This window comes from Chlamydotis macqueenii, chromosome Z (genome assembly GCF_036417535.1).
Source record: "Chlamydotis macqueenii isolate bChlMac1 chromosome Z, bChlMac1.mat, whole genome shotgun sequence".
In the NCBI taxonomy this organism is placed as follows: Eukaryota; Metazoa; Chordata; class Aves; order Otidiformes; family Otididae; genus Chlamydotis; species Chlamydotis macqueenii.
In genome coordinates this window covers 47872257-47886851 of record NC_141593.1, presented here as the reverse complement: position 1 = coordinate 47886851, position 14595 = coordinate 47872257, and the positions used below count along the sequence as shown (strand labels likewise).

Below are 14595 nucleotides of genomic sequence, written 5' to 3'. Positions count from 1 at the left end.
GAGGTCTAGAGGGTTTTTACAGCTTTCTGGATGTCCCACTCTGTAACTTTCTGCCTCCAAACAACTATTTCTTCCAAGTGTGTCCAGGGATATAGACACTAGGGTTAAAATTGGAATCAGTCTATGTCTGCAAGGAAATCCAGTTTAAGATGACACAGAAAGCTACAGCAGGAAAACAAATCATGTCATGTTAAAAGGAGCTTCTTTAAAATCTGCTCATATCTTTCAGAGATGCTCTGATGAAGTGACTCTTTCTGGTGAGCAGAAACCACTGCAGGCACTGTAATTATAGATCTACGTGCTTAAAATCTTGCTTTAAATAACAATTTCTTAGAAGAAAAAAAATCTTTTTCAAATATTTGCTCTCTAAATTACTTCCTTTAAACAAGAGTGTCACCTTTAAATACTTTATTATGAGGACAGATGTATTGTTCCCTTCCTTCAGTTCTGTGTTGGTTTTGTTTAGTGGTGGGGGGCTATGGTGGCAGCTTTTGCAAGAAGCTGCTGGAAGTTTCCCCTTTGTCTAGGGTGGACCCACTGCTGGCCAGGGCCAAGCCAATTGGTGGTAGAATGTTCAGTGATAAAGCCTTTGTGATAACGTAAGTAAGAAGGGGAAAAATTAAAAAAAAAAAAAAAAAGTTAGAGGTGAAGAAGCAGAAGCTGGGGCAGACAGGGGGCAGGTGTGAGCCTTGTGGGCCTTGCAGCCCTCACTCCGGCCTCATACTGAGCAGCTGTCCGGGCTCGACTTGGTTCAGCCTAGCTGCAAGAAAGTGAAGAAAGGAGATGTGAAGAGAACCTGAGAGACATCTTCCTGAGCCAAATGTGAAGAATTTCTTGTGAGAGGAAGAGCTGCAGGCACCACAGTCAGTGAAGAAGGAGGGGGAGGAGGAATGTTGCTGCTGGCAGAGATTCCCCTGCAGCCCATGGTGAAGCAGGCTGTCCCCCTGCAGGCCATGGAGGCCCACAGAGGATCAGAGATCCAGAGGACCCCATGTTGAGGCAGGCAGATGCCTGAAGGAGGCTGTGGCCCATGGAGGGTCCGTGCTAGGGCAGCTGGTTCCTAAGGGACTGCACCTTGTGGAAAAATGACCCATGCTGGAGTAGTTCATAAAGGACTGTAGCCCATGAGAGGGACCCCACGCTAAAGCAGGGGAGGAATGTGAGGAGCTCTTCCCCTGAGGAGGAAGCAGCAATGGAAACTGAAAGCAACATGTGATGAACTGACCATAAGCCCCATTCCGTATTCTCCCCCTGTGCCGCTCATGGCCCGGAGGTAGAGATAATTGAAATGAAGTTTTGCCTAGGAAGAGGGAGAGGTGGGGGGAAGTTGTTTTGTTTTCCTTCTCACTATTCTGCTTTGGTTTTATTAATAATAAGAAATAAATAGTTTTCCCCAAGTCAAGTCTGTTTTGTCTGTAAGAGTAATGTTAATGATCTCTCCCTGTCCTTATCTCACACCTTGAGCCTTTTTGTCATATTATTTCTCCCAATCCCCTCAGAGGGTGGGAGGAGTTAGTGAGAGACTATGTAGCTTGGTCCCAGGCAGGGCTAGACTACATAATGAAAATGCCAGATTGATGTTTAGAAGAGGTCAAGTTTGAGAACATAGACTTCGAGCAGATTCTGTATTTTGGATTAATGCTGAACCTGGTACCTTTTAGTTGAGCCCCCAACCAAGAAGGACATGAACCAGGTGCAGAGGGTCCAGGGGAGGGCCATGAAGATGATAAGAGGGCTGGAGCACTTCTTCTATGAGGACAGACTGAGAGAGTTGGGGCTGTTCAGCCTGGAGAAGAGAAGGCTCCAGGGAGACCTCACAGCAGCCTTCCAATACCTAAAGGGGCCTACAGGAAAGATGGGGAAAAACTCTTCAGCAGGGCCTCTTGTGACAAGGCAAGGGGTAACGGTTTTTGAAATAGAGGGAGGTAGATTTAGATTAGATATTAGGAAAAATTTTTTTACACTGAGAGTGGTAGAACACTGGACCAGGTTGCCCAGAAAGGTGGTGGATGCTCCATCCCTGGAAATGTTCAAGGCCAGGTTGGATGAGGCTCTGAGCAACCTGATCTCATTGAAGATGTCCCTGCTTCTTGCAGGGGGGTTGGACTAGATGACCTTTGAAGGTCCCTTCCAACCCTAACCATTCTTTGATTCTATGATTCCACAGGATCACGACGTCAGTAGACATCATCCTCTTTGAATTCAGCTCTGTTCTCCCTCCAGTGGCAATGACTGTGCTCTGAGAGAGCAGAAAACAAAGCCCATTACTGTTATTGCTCAGAGTTTGCACATTTAGCTGACTTGTGAAATAATGCTAATCTATAATAAAGAATAGCCACATTTCCCAAAACTGAACTATGAGTCAGAAAATGAAGTGATGCAGGCATGGTGCACACTGCTGCAAAGAGCCTTGGGAAGGGGAAAGCCTGACTGAAAGAATTAATTAGAGCCCAGCTGGTGGCTAGTCTTCATTGAACAAGACTGAAACATAATAACCTATACTGAGGTGTTGTTCTATTGTTACATTAAAAAGGCAGCTCTATGAGCTTGATGTGCAGTGAAGTCATTACTGAACACCTAAACCACAATTATAAGAGAGAGATGGCTCTCCTCTTCCCTCTGCACATCTACTTCCACTTCTTTCACCAGCCTGCTTGCTAGTGAAGAACAGACCTAAGGTAATGAGCTTGCAACTAGGCATTTCAGTGGCAGCTAGAAACTGGGAACCCTGGTCACAACACACTTACCAAGGGTGTAGACCTCCAGTTTTTACCCAAACTTATGCAATTAAATCTGGGTTTAAGGAAAGAGTGGGATGGTATGAGTGAGCCAAACACCTACAACCCTGAAGGAATACAAAGAGGAAACAGAAGGAACAATGCAGGGCTGCTGGAGGGGGTACAAAAGAATGTATAGCTGCCCCCTAGACCTTTGGGATCATTTTGTTCTGGGAAGGTAGATCATATTCCTTTCCTCTTCTGCTATGGAGAATTTAAACAAGGCTGACAAGGAGGCCCAGCTCTCTGGATCACAATCTATAGAAAGATGCATTCTGCTTCAAACACTTATCAACAATAACAATTCCGTGTTTCTAACTGAGTTGAGCAACACATCATAAACACTTTCTTTGATGCCGCCAGAGGTAGCCAATTCACATGCAATTAATTTTCCCTGGGTAAACTGTGGTATCTCAAAATAACAGGCATTGACATAAGCAACTTAAACTACCCTGATGAATGTTTTACCTGCAGCTGCATTTTAAGTTGGTACCAAAGCAACTTTGATGCTTATTTCATACTTTTGGAATGGTCATTTTTGGAGTTTGAATCAGACAAACAACTCATGCAAATTCCCCATGCCAGTTAAGCCTGTCTGATCCCCTCAAAATCCACAGAACACAGAAAGCTTTCCTGACATTGGAAAAGACTGGCTTCAGAGATGCTTCCATTAGGTAATATTCAGTTATATTAAACAAAATTGAGCAAGTGCTACTATCTTTTAACTTTCCAAATACAACTAATATTTGCTCATTATATTCTCATTGCCAGACATTGCTGTGTTTTGGGAAACCTAAAGTTAGCCTTTTGTTATTGGAGAAAAGAAAAGCATAAACACAAAAACTAGAGTAAGAAGTTAGTTGTTTTTTTTTTTTTTAAAAAAAAAAAGCTTGCCACGTGAAGCTGAAGAATAGACTTTAAATCATTGTCATTAATCTCAATACAAAATCAGGGTGTCATTCCTCCTTTTTCCCTGAAACAGAAATATATGACATTTAACTGAAAAAAAAATGCTGACTCACACATGCTAGGGAAGGTCCCTGAGAAGTACAAACCCACCTAAAAGACACTAGTGGATATGAATGCCCGAAGGGAATATGCAACATTTATACAGGTGCAGATGCTGCAATTTTTGCCCAAGAATAATCTTAGAGACAGAGCTACACAATTACCAGAGCTTACCTCACCCCACAAAGCAATTCCACATCCCACTGACGTACAGATCAGCTACTTTCTAATTTATATGACTAACCAACAATAATAAATTATGGCCTAAACAACAACAATAAAGAAAACACAGGATCATTGATCAAGCAATGCAACCACGGATTACACAATTAACTCATGTTTTTCAGTATCAACTCAATTAGATATTGGAATCCTTAATTTAATACACCAAAATTGAAAAAGGCAGTGCTCCTATATAATTGAAACACAAGTGCCTTTGGCTCCTGTAGCATTCAGGTAGGTTTGTAACTGCGTTTTAGAAAAATTAGTTTTACCTGTCTAATTTTGTCCATTCTGTCAGTCTCTTGACAACCTATTTCCACAATGTGATTTAAAAAAAAAAACACCCTAAATTAAATCCCTATTTTTCTGCTCGTTAATATGATGGATTTATGCAGTTACACAACAAAGCCCATTTTATTATTTGTTCCAGAATATGCCAACAATCTTTACATATTTTGCAGTGAGAGTGAATACAGTTCCAGAAACTTAATATTGGAGTTCACTGCCTTTTTCCAGTCAACTCACATATATATAAACATACAAATCATCCACATTCACAGCAGAGTTTGCTCTCAACACAGACTAAAGAATTTGCCAGGAGATAACAATCTACAGTCAAGTGCTCCACACAAAACAAGCGGGAACTGTGAGATCATTCCTGTGTATGGGTATGGATGTGTGTAAATTCAAATTTTCTGTAATATTTTTCCCTGATGTTATCTCGCCCTCACACATACTTCAATATGTGTGCACTTTTATTTCATGTAGTTGATAGCTATTTCATCTTAGTTGCTGCTATTAAACACAGCTTCTCAGGCCTGCCACACTTGTACCAGCTAAACCCATGTAAAAAAGTAAAAAAAACCTACAGCCTAAGGCTTACTCAGCCTAATGGAAGAATGCAGGCTACAGCCAGCTGAGTGCTTTTGAGAACACATTAATTAATGAGTGACTGCAGTAATTTAAAAAGTACTTAATTAAGGCTTCTGCAACCAGTCATAATTTTTAATCAATATGTCTAAACAGTGAAGTAAAATATCCTCTAAGTTATTATACTTAAAGAAAGTAACAGCAAGACATCACAGTTGATTAGATAACCAAGATAAAATCCAATAATCAGTTTAGGACTCTAGTTCAATATATTGTCAGAGCAAGCCTGGATGGTTCATGGCTGTAGTCTCACAGTACTTTCCCATGTTCAAAGTACCATCACAGCAGAGACCCCCATCCATTGCTTCAGGACTCTCTTGTTGCCTGAATTTCGACTTCAACATAGCTGAATTGGCAAAGAGGCCTTAAGGGGACAACCAGAAGCAGCTCTAGTATTCCTGACAAAAATATCAAATTAAGCTGGAAACTAGGAGATGCAAATCTAGCATATATCCTAGTTTTCCTGTCGTAACATGAACTTAGTCAGTTTGGCTGGTGAACATTTGTCTTACACAAACAGGTTTTACTTGGTTTAACTGTGCCCAGCTGTGAGATAATACTCCCTTCTTTCCTATACATCAGAGAGTATTCCAGCCTCTCATGTGGAGGGCCCTAGCTCAAGACAACTTCACCTGCTTTTACAAGTATGACAACATTCTTTTGGCTGGGGAGTTGGTGTGAGGGATTGACAGAAGTAATGTGTGTTAATGTCCCAAGCATTGTTGTGGGGCAGGGTATGGTTTGCAGAGGGACAGCAGGAGTCACATAACACAGGACATAGAGGGCATAGGGGATGGGGGCAGGATGTGCAGTTCCACAAGTCTGTGTTCCAAGGTGCCTTACATAATGACTTGTCATATATGGCCAGGGGTCACACAGCCGTTATCTGAGGAAGGAGCTTATAACCACCCCTCACATTTAGCACTTCCTTAGCACCTGCAGAAAAGACCCCAAACTCTCTGAAATCAGAACCATACAAGCCCTCAAGGGTGTAACTGGAGGCATGGGTTAGATTATAAAAGACATTGCCTGAGGGACCTGCGTGCACACTCACCACCTGGAGGATCATCATGTCCACCTGTCATCATCGTCACTGGATCCAAGGATGGTGATATCTCTATCTCTTTCTCTTTTCCATTTTCTTCTTTTTCCTCTTATAAATGTTCCAATAAAAACCCCAGCTATCAACCCCTTTATGCTTTTCAAGTTTTCAAAGTTAATTCATTCCTTGTTAATATTAAATAAAGTCCTAAATCAATTGCTAAACCTTAATTTAGTCCCAGGGAATCAGGAACCTGCTATGGCTCTGGGTCATAACAGTTGGTTTTCACACAACCAACATATACAGGCCTTAAGGTCCCATTCAGTCTGCCATGAGGCCACACAGCTGACAGAAAAGATTTGGTGCTTGAACCTGGCAATTCCCCTATTGAATGAAGAGGGGGAATGTTGGTAGGAAGAACAAAGGAAGAAAAGCAGAAAGTCACAAGGAGATGTGGCAGAGGCAGGGAAGCTGAGAGATGTTATAGTTGAAATCCAGTAAATGTTTTTATTTCAGATATTCCTAAGAAGCCTTTGTTCTCCTCCTTTCTCTTGCTGCCAGCAAGGAATGCAGCCAGAGATGTGCTCTTGTGAATTACAGGTAACTTAACTACTTGAACAGACACATCAGCTCAAGGACATACAACAGCAGCCGTTGTCCCAAACCCCAGCCCCTTCCCTTTGGTTCCAACAAGCCAACAAAAGGAGCTATGCACTTTAATGGAAATCAAACAGAACCCAAACAAGTTTGTCCCAGGCAAAGGGTTTTAGGACAACCTTGCTCCATAGGGCAGCACTGTGCAACAGCCCATGTAGAACACATTGCCTCTAGTTTCCATTGCACCAGCATGTATCCTTGCACTTACAGAAAGCACGAAGCATGCAGGTGCAAGGGAAAGACAGGCTTCAAGTAGAGCAGGAACTGCAAATAAGTAAGGACAGTAGCTCTTAGCAAATAAGTAAGGACAGTAGCTCACTCTCTTAAGGAGAGTAAAAGCCCCTGCTGCTCAGTCACAGCCTGTATTAAGTCATACTATATGTTTTTTGAATCAATGCACTGAACAGGTGGTATTAAATTATGAAATGAAGGCATAAGGGAAGTGTCCAAATACGCAAAGCCTGCTGGGGTAGACTTAGAGGGTGGCCATAGGTCACAAGGAGCCTTACTGGCTGTGACAAGTACCTGTTACGACTGTGAACCTAGCAGCAAGCCAAACTGAGATTCACTGATCGACACTGGGAGACAGAGCTACAGCTAGCAATAAAGGTCCTGGTCCTTCCTGCAAAACATACCACCATGGGGCTTGGCAGTCGGGACATCCTTTAATTTTCAAGATAAGGAAAATGCACTGACAGGAAGAAAGAATTAATAGTAAGGTGTGGAGAGTAACATGTTATCCAGCAAGCAGCTTATGCAGAAAAAATCAAACAGAACCTACCGTAATAGTAACATGTAATAGTACTGTAATACTGTACTGTAACAGTAATAGTACTGTAATAGAAGCGTGGACACTTGCACAGTTTTTGGGAAACAGGGGCAGTATACCTTAATAAACAGATATAAAACACCTGGCAGCCACTCCCACAGGACACAATGTCTAGAACAGAATCAAGCAATGTGGCACTTAAGGCCATTGCCTGTATTCCCTACAACCTCTTAACATCAGCTTCAATTTGCACCACAATGAATTTGCTGAAATTATGACAAGAAATACCTAAAATTACAGTCAGCTTCAAAGACAATAGTTGCGTATTAGCATATGCCTGCACTCTCTGCCATTAGTGTCTGTCAGTTTAGCCCTGATCGGGAACAGACTACGCAGTCTCTCTCTCACTCCCTCCACCCTCCAAGAGAATAGGGAGAGAGAATATAAGATAAAAGGATCCAGGTTTGAGATAAGGACAGGGAGAAATCCTTAAAGTTACTGTTACGGGCAAAAGAGACTCAACTTGGGGTAAAATATTAATTTTTTACTAAAAACAGCAGGATAATGACACAGAGAACAAGATAACCTCCCTCCACCCCTCCCTCTTCCTGGGGTTAACAATTTCTCTACCACCTTCCCCCGCCCCGAGTGGCACAGAGGGGAAGAGGGAATGGGAGTTATGGTCAGTTAATCACACATTGTTTTATACCACTGCTTTGTCGTGAGGGGAAGAACTCCTCACAGTCCTCCTCTGCTCCCTCATGGGGTCCCTCCCACAGGCTACAGTCCTTCATGAAACTGCTCCGGCATGGGTCATTTCTTCCATGGGGTGCAGTCCCTCTGGAATGGCTGCCCTCCACAGGCCACAGCTTCCTTCAGGCATCCACCTGCCCTGACCTGGCATCCTCCACAGGCTGCAGGTGGATCTCTGCTCCGCCATGGACCTCCGTGGGCTGCAGGCAGACAAGCTGCCTCACCATGAGCTGCACCACAGGCTGCAGGGGAATTCTGGCCAGGAGCCGCATTCCTTCTTCCCCTCCTTCTTCACTGACCTTGGCATCTGCAACCATTCCTCTCAAAAAAAATTCTTCACAATTGGCTCAGGCAGACACCTCTCAGGTTCTCTTCACATCTCATCTCCACTTCTTGCAGCTGGGCTGGACCAAGTCTGGCCCAGGCCGCTGTCCAGTGGGAGGCCAGAGGGTGAGGGTTGCAAAGCCGACAAGGCTCGTGCCTGCCCCTCTCTGCCCCTGCTCCAGCTTCTTCACATCTTCTCTTTTTTTTTTTTTTTTTTTAAATTTTCCCCCCTTCTTAAAAACACTATTGCAAAGGCATTAACAGGCAACATTCTGTCACCAATTGGCTCGGCCATGGCCAGCAGTGGGTCTGCCCTAGGCGCGACCGAGTCCACTGGACAAAGGGGAAACTACTTCTAGAAGCCTCTTAGAGAAACTGCCACTGTAGCCCCCCCTCACTAAATAAAAGCAGAACACCTTAACTTCTCTCTCAGCTTTTCCTCATAGGAGAGGTGTTCCAGCTCTCTAATTATTTTCACGGCCCTCCTCTGGACCCGCTCCAACATGTCCGTATCTTTTCTGTACTAAGGATTCCAGAGCTGAACACAGTAGTCCAGGTGGCATCTTACCAAAGCGGCAGAATCATAGAATCATAGAATGGTTAGGGTTGGAAGGGACCTTCAAAGGTCATTTAGTCCAACCCCTCTGCAACAAGCAGGGACATCCCTGACTAGATCAGGTTGCTCAGAGTCTCCTCCAGCCTGGCCTTGAACGTTTCCAGGGATGGGGCATCCACCACCTCTCTGGGTAACCTGGTCCAGTGTTCTACCACCCTCAGTGTAAAAAATTTTTTCCTAATATCTAATCTAAATCTACCTCCCTCTATTTTAAAACCGTTAACCCTAGTCCTGTCACAACAGGCCCTGCTGAACAGCCTCTCCCCATCTTTCTTGTAGGCCCCCTTCAGGTACTGGAAGACCGCTGTCAGGTCTCCCCGGAACGTTCTTTTCTCCAGGCTGAACAGCCCCAACTCTCTCAGTCTGTCCTCATAAGAGAGGTGCTCCAGCCCTCTTATCATCTTCGTGGCCATCCTCTGGGCCTTCTCCAACTGGTCCATGTCCTTCTTGTGTTGGGGGCTCCAGAACTGGACACAGTACTCCAGGTGGGGTCTCACCAGGGCAGAGTACAGGGGAAGAATCACCTCCCTCAACCTACTGGCCATGCTCCTCTTGATGCAGCCCAGGATGCGGTTGGCCTTCTGGGCTGCAAGGACACATTGCCTGCTCATAGTGAGCTTCTTGTCCACCAGCACTCCCAAGTCCTTCTCCTCAGGGCTGGTCTCGATCCATTCTCCACCCAGCCTGTATTTGTGCCTGGTATTGCCATGACCCAGGGGCAGGACCTTGCACTTGGCCTGGTTGAACTTCATGAGGTTGGCATGGGCCCACCTCTCCAGCCTGTCAAGGTCCCTCTGGATGGCATCCCTCTCTTCCAGCATGTCGCTGGTGAACTTGCTCAGGGTACACTCTATCCCACTGTCCGTGCTGCTGACAAAGATGTTGAACAGAGCCAGGCCCAGCACGGACCCCTGAGGGACGCCACTCATGACCGGGCTCCATTTGGATACTGAGCCGTTGACCACCACTCTCTGAGTGTGGACAACTAGCCAATTCCTTCCTCCAATATCCACTGAGTGGTCCGTTCATCAAACCCACGTCTCTCCAGTTTAGAGAGAAGAATGTCATGTGGGACAGTGTCAAATGCCTTGCACAAGTCCAGGTAGATGATGTCAGTTGCTCTTCCCTTGTCCACTGATGCTGTCACCCCATCATAGAAGGCCACCAAACTGGTCAGGCACAATCTGCCCTTGGTGAAGCCATGCTGGCTGTCACCAACCACCTCCTTGCTCTCCATGTGCCTTAGCATGGTTTCCAGGAGAATCTGCTCCCTGACCTTGCCAGGAACAGAGGTGAGGCTGACCAGCCTGCAGTTGCCCGGGTCTTCCTTGTTCCCCTTTTTAAAAATTGGGGTTATGTTACCCCTCTTCCAGTCATCAGGCACCTCACCAGACCACCACAATTTTTCAAATATGATGGCCAGCAGCTTGGCAACTTCATCCACCAGTTTCCTCAGGACACGTGGATACATCTCATTGGGTCCCATGGACTTGTGCACCTTCAGGTTCCTCATATGTTTCCAAACCTGCTCTTCTGCTACAGTGGGCGGTTCTTCATCCTCCCAGTCCCTGCTTGTGCCTTCCACAGCTTGGGTGGCGAGACAAGAGCCCTTATGTGAAGACTGAGGCAAAAAAGTCATTAAGCACCCCAGCCTTCTCCATGTCCTGGGTAACCAGGACACCGGTTTCCTTCTGGAGGGGGCCTACATTCTCCTTGGACTTTGTTTTGTCCCCGACATACCTACAGAAGCCTTTCTTGTTGTTTTTGACATCCCTGGCCAGATTAAATTCTGTGAGGGCTTTAGCCTGCCTCACCTGATCCCTGGCCACTCGCACAGCCTCTCTGTAATCCTCCCAGGCTACCTGTCCCCGCTTCCACCCTCTATAGGCTTCCTTCTTCACTTTCAGTTGGTCCAGGAGCTCCTTGCTCATCCATGCGGGCCTCCTGGCCTTCTTGCCCAACTTGTTCTTCGTCAGGATGCACCTCTGCTGAGCTTGGAGGAGGTGTTCCTTGAATATAGACCAACTTTCCTGGGCCCCTCTTCCCTCCAGGGCCACCTCCCATGGCACTTTGCCCATCAGGACCCTGAAGAGGCCAAACTCTGCCCTCCTGAAGTCCAGGGCTTACTGTGTAGTTTCCTCGCTGCCCCATGTATCTTGAACTCCACCCTGTCGTGGTCACTAGAGCCAAGACTGTCCTTCAGTTTCACATCCCCCACCAGCCCCTCCCTGTTGGTCAGCACAAGGTCGAGCATGGCACCCCTCCTCATCAGCTCCTCTATCGCCTGCAGAAGGAAGTTATCGTCCACACGTTCCAGGAACCTCCTGGACTGCCTGTGCCCTGCCGTGTTGTCTCTCCAACAGATGCCGGGGTGGTTGAAGTCCCCCATGAGGACCAGGGCTTGCAACTGTGAGGCTGCTCCTATCTGCCTGTAGAAGGCCTCATCTGCTCTGTCCTCCTGGCCAGGCGGCCTGTAACAGACCCCCACCGTAACGTCCCCTGTCCCTCCCCTTCCTCTAATCTTGACCCATAAGCTCTCTATCAGCTCCTCCTCCATCTCCAGGTGGAGCTCCATGCACTCCAGCCAGTTGTTGACATAGAGAGCGACACCCCTTCCTCATCTCCCCTGCCTGTCCTTCCTAAAAAGCCTATACCTCTCCATGCTGACGCTGCAGTCATACGAGTCGTCCCACCACGTCTACGTGATGCCAACAAGGTCGTAGCCCTGCTCGTGTGCAAGCATCTCCAGCTCTTCCTGTTTATTCCCCATGCTACATGCATTGGTATAGAGACACTTCAGCCGGGCCCCTGACAAAGCTGACTTGCTGGCTGGAGCAACAGTTCTTTTGGTCCGCCATTTAAGTTCTCTCGCACTTACCTGCAATCCTTCCTCAGCTTCTGGGCACTTGGTGCTGGCACTGGTGCCATGCTGACAGTGGTAGCCTGGACTGTGCTCCTCCTCCCCCGGCAACACTAGTTTAAAGCCCTCCTGACAAGCCTGGCAAGCCTTTGGCCAAGGACACTCTTCCCCTTGTCAGTTAAGTGTACTCCGTCCACCCCTAGTAGACCAGGCTTCTCAAAGTAAGCCCCATGGTCCAGATACCCAAAGCCCTGGCTGTAGCACCACTCCTTGAGCCATGAGTTGACCTGCCAGATATGTCTGGCCCTTTCAGGCCTCTTCCCTTCGACTGGGAGGATTGACGAGAAGACCACCTGCATCCCAGAGTCCTTGACTGTTCTACCCAGGGCCCTGAAATCCCTTTTGATGTTTCTCAGGCTGCTGCTAGCTGTGTCGCTGGCACCCACATGAAACACCAGCAAGGGTAGTAGCCCATGGGCTGTATGAGGCTTGTTATTCTCTTGGTGACATCCCTGATATGAGCCCCCAGGAGACAGCACACCTCCTGAGAGAGCACATCAAGTCGGCAGATGCGTGCCTCCGTTCCTCTCAGGAGAGAGTTACCCACTAATCACCTCCCTCAACCTGCTGGCCACACTTCTTTTTATGCAGCCTAGGATACAGTTGGCTTTCTGGGCTGTGAGCACACAGTGCCTGCTCATGCCCAGCTTTTCATCCAGCAGGCTCATGTCCAGCTTTATATCCATCAGTCCTTCTTCACAGGGCTGCTCTCTATCCCTTCATTCCCCATTCTTCAGCCTGTATTGATACTGGGGGTTACCTCGACTCAGGTGCAGGACCTTGCACTTGGCCTTGTTGAACCTCCTGAGGTTCACATGCACCCACTTCTCGAGCTTGTCCAGGTCCCTCTGAATTGCATCCCATCCCTCAGGCATGTCAGCTGAACCACTCAGCTTGGTGTCATCTGCAAACTTGCTGAGGGTACACTCAATCCCACTGTCCGTATAATCAATGAAGATATTTAACAGTACCGGTCCTCTGAGGGACACCACTCATCACTGATTTCCACCTGGACATGGAGCCATTGACCACTACTCTCTGGACATGACCATCCACCCACTTCATTATCCACCAAATAGTCCACTGAAACCACATATCTCCAGTGCAGAGAGAAGGATGTTGTGGGGGACCATACCAAAGGCCTTATAGAAGTCCAGATAGATGACATCCATAGCTCTGCCTTTGTCCACTGATGTAGTCACCCCATTGCAGAAGGTCACTACATTAGTCACACAACTCAGGACTCTGGGATGGATCTTGTCAAGTCCCATAGACTATTTTCAGGTTCCTCAGGTGGTCACTAACCTCATCTTCTCTTACAGTGGGAGGCACTTTGCTCCCCTGGTCCCTGCCTTGAGGTCCACCAAGAGAGATGTTGGAAGACAGGTTGCCAGTGAAGACTGAGGCAAAAAAGTTGCTGAGTACCTCAGCCTTCTCCTCATTTGTTGTTAGCAGTTTGCCAGTCATGTTCATCAGGGCGGTACACTTTCTTTGACCTTCCTTTTCTGGCTGACATACCTATAGAAGTTCTTCTACTATTCTTTGTGTCCCTTGCCAAGTTCAGCTCCAGTAGTGTCTTGGCCTTCTTCATCCCATCCCTAAACAACTGGGTAGCGTCCCTATACTCTTCTCAGGATACCTGTCCGTGCTTCCACTGCCTGTGCATTTCCTTCTTGCTCTTTAGTTTGACCAGCAGGCCTCAACTCATCCATGCCAGTCTCTTGCCTTCCTTCCCTGATTTCTTACACCTGGGGATTGAGAACTCTTGCACTCTATGTAAAGCATCTTTAAAGATTTGTCAGCTCTGTTCTGCTCCCTTGTCCCTGAGGGCAGTTTCCCAGGGGTTCCTATTGACTAACTCCTTGAACAGCTGGAAATTTGTTTTCCTAAAATTCAAGGTCCTGACTTCACTCTTCATGTGACCCTTATCCCTCAAGACTACAAACTCCACCAGTGCATGATCATTGCAGCCCAGGCTGCCTTCAGTCTTGATATCATCAATTAGCTCACTTGCATTGGTGACCATCAGGTCCAGCACCATATCCCCTCTGGTAGGGCTGTGTATTAGCTGGCTTAAGAAGCATCCTTAATGCACTCCAGGAGTCTCCTGGATTGCCTACAGCTCACTGTGCTACTTTTCCAGCAGATGTCAGGGTGGTTGAAGTCGCCCAGCAGGATCAGAACCTGCAAGCATGATGCCTTTTGCAGCTGGAGTAAGAAGGCTTTGTCAATAGGCTCTCCGTGATCGAGTGGCCTATAGTAAACATCACAAGGTTACCTTTGTTGCGTTGGTCTCTAATTCTTGCCCACAAGCTTTCAACCTGCTCATGGCTATTCTTCAGAGACAGCTCTTCACAATCTATCCATTTCTTGATGTAGAGGGCAAGCCCTTTGTCCCTCCTTCCTTGTCCATCCTTTCTGAACAACCTGTAGTCATCGATATATGCACTCTAGTCATGGAATTAATCCCACCAAGTTTCAGTAATAGCAGCTAGGTCGTAGCTTTCTACCAGCATGCTGGCTTCCAGCTCCTGTTGGTTGCCCATGCTGCATGAGTTGGTGTAGAGGCACTTCAGC

General features: G+C 46.7%; 1 protein-coding gene across 4 annotated transcripts in view; it reads right to left on the bottom strand.

Moving 5' to 3' along the window:
* Positions 1-14595, bottom strand: part of SHB (SH2 domain containing adaptor protein B) — a 109405-nt gene that overhangs the window by 33840 nt on the left and 60970 nt on the right. The gene's annotated exons all lie outside the window — the stretch shown is intronic.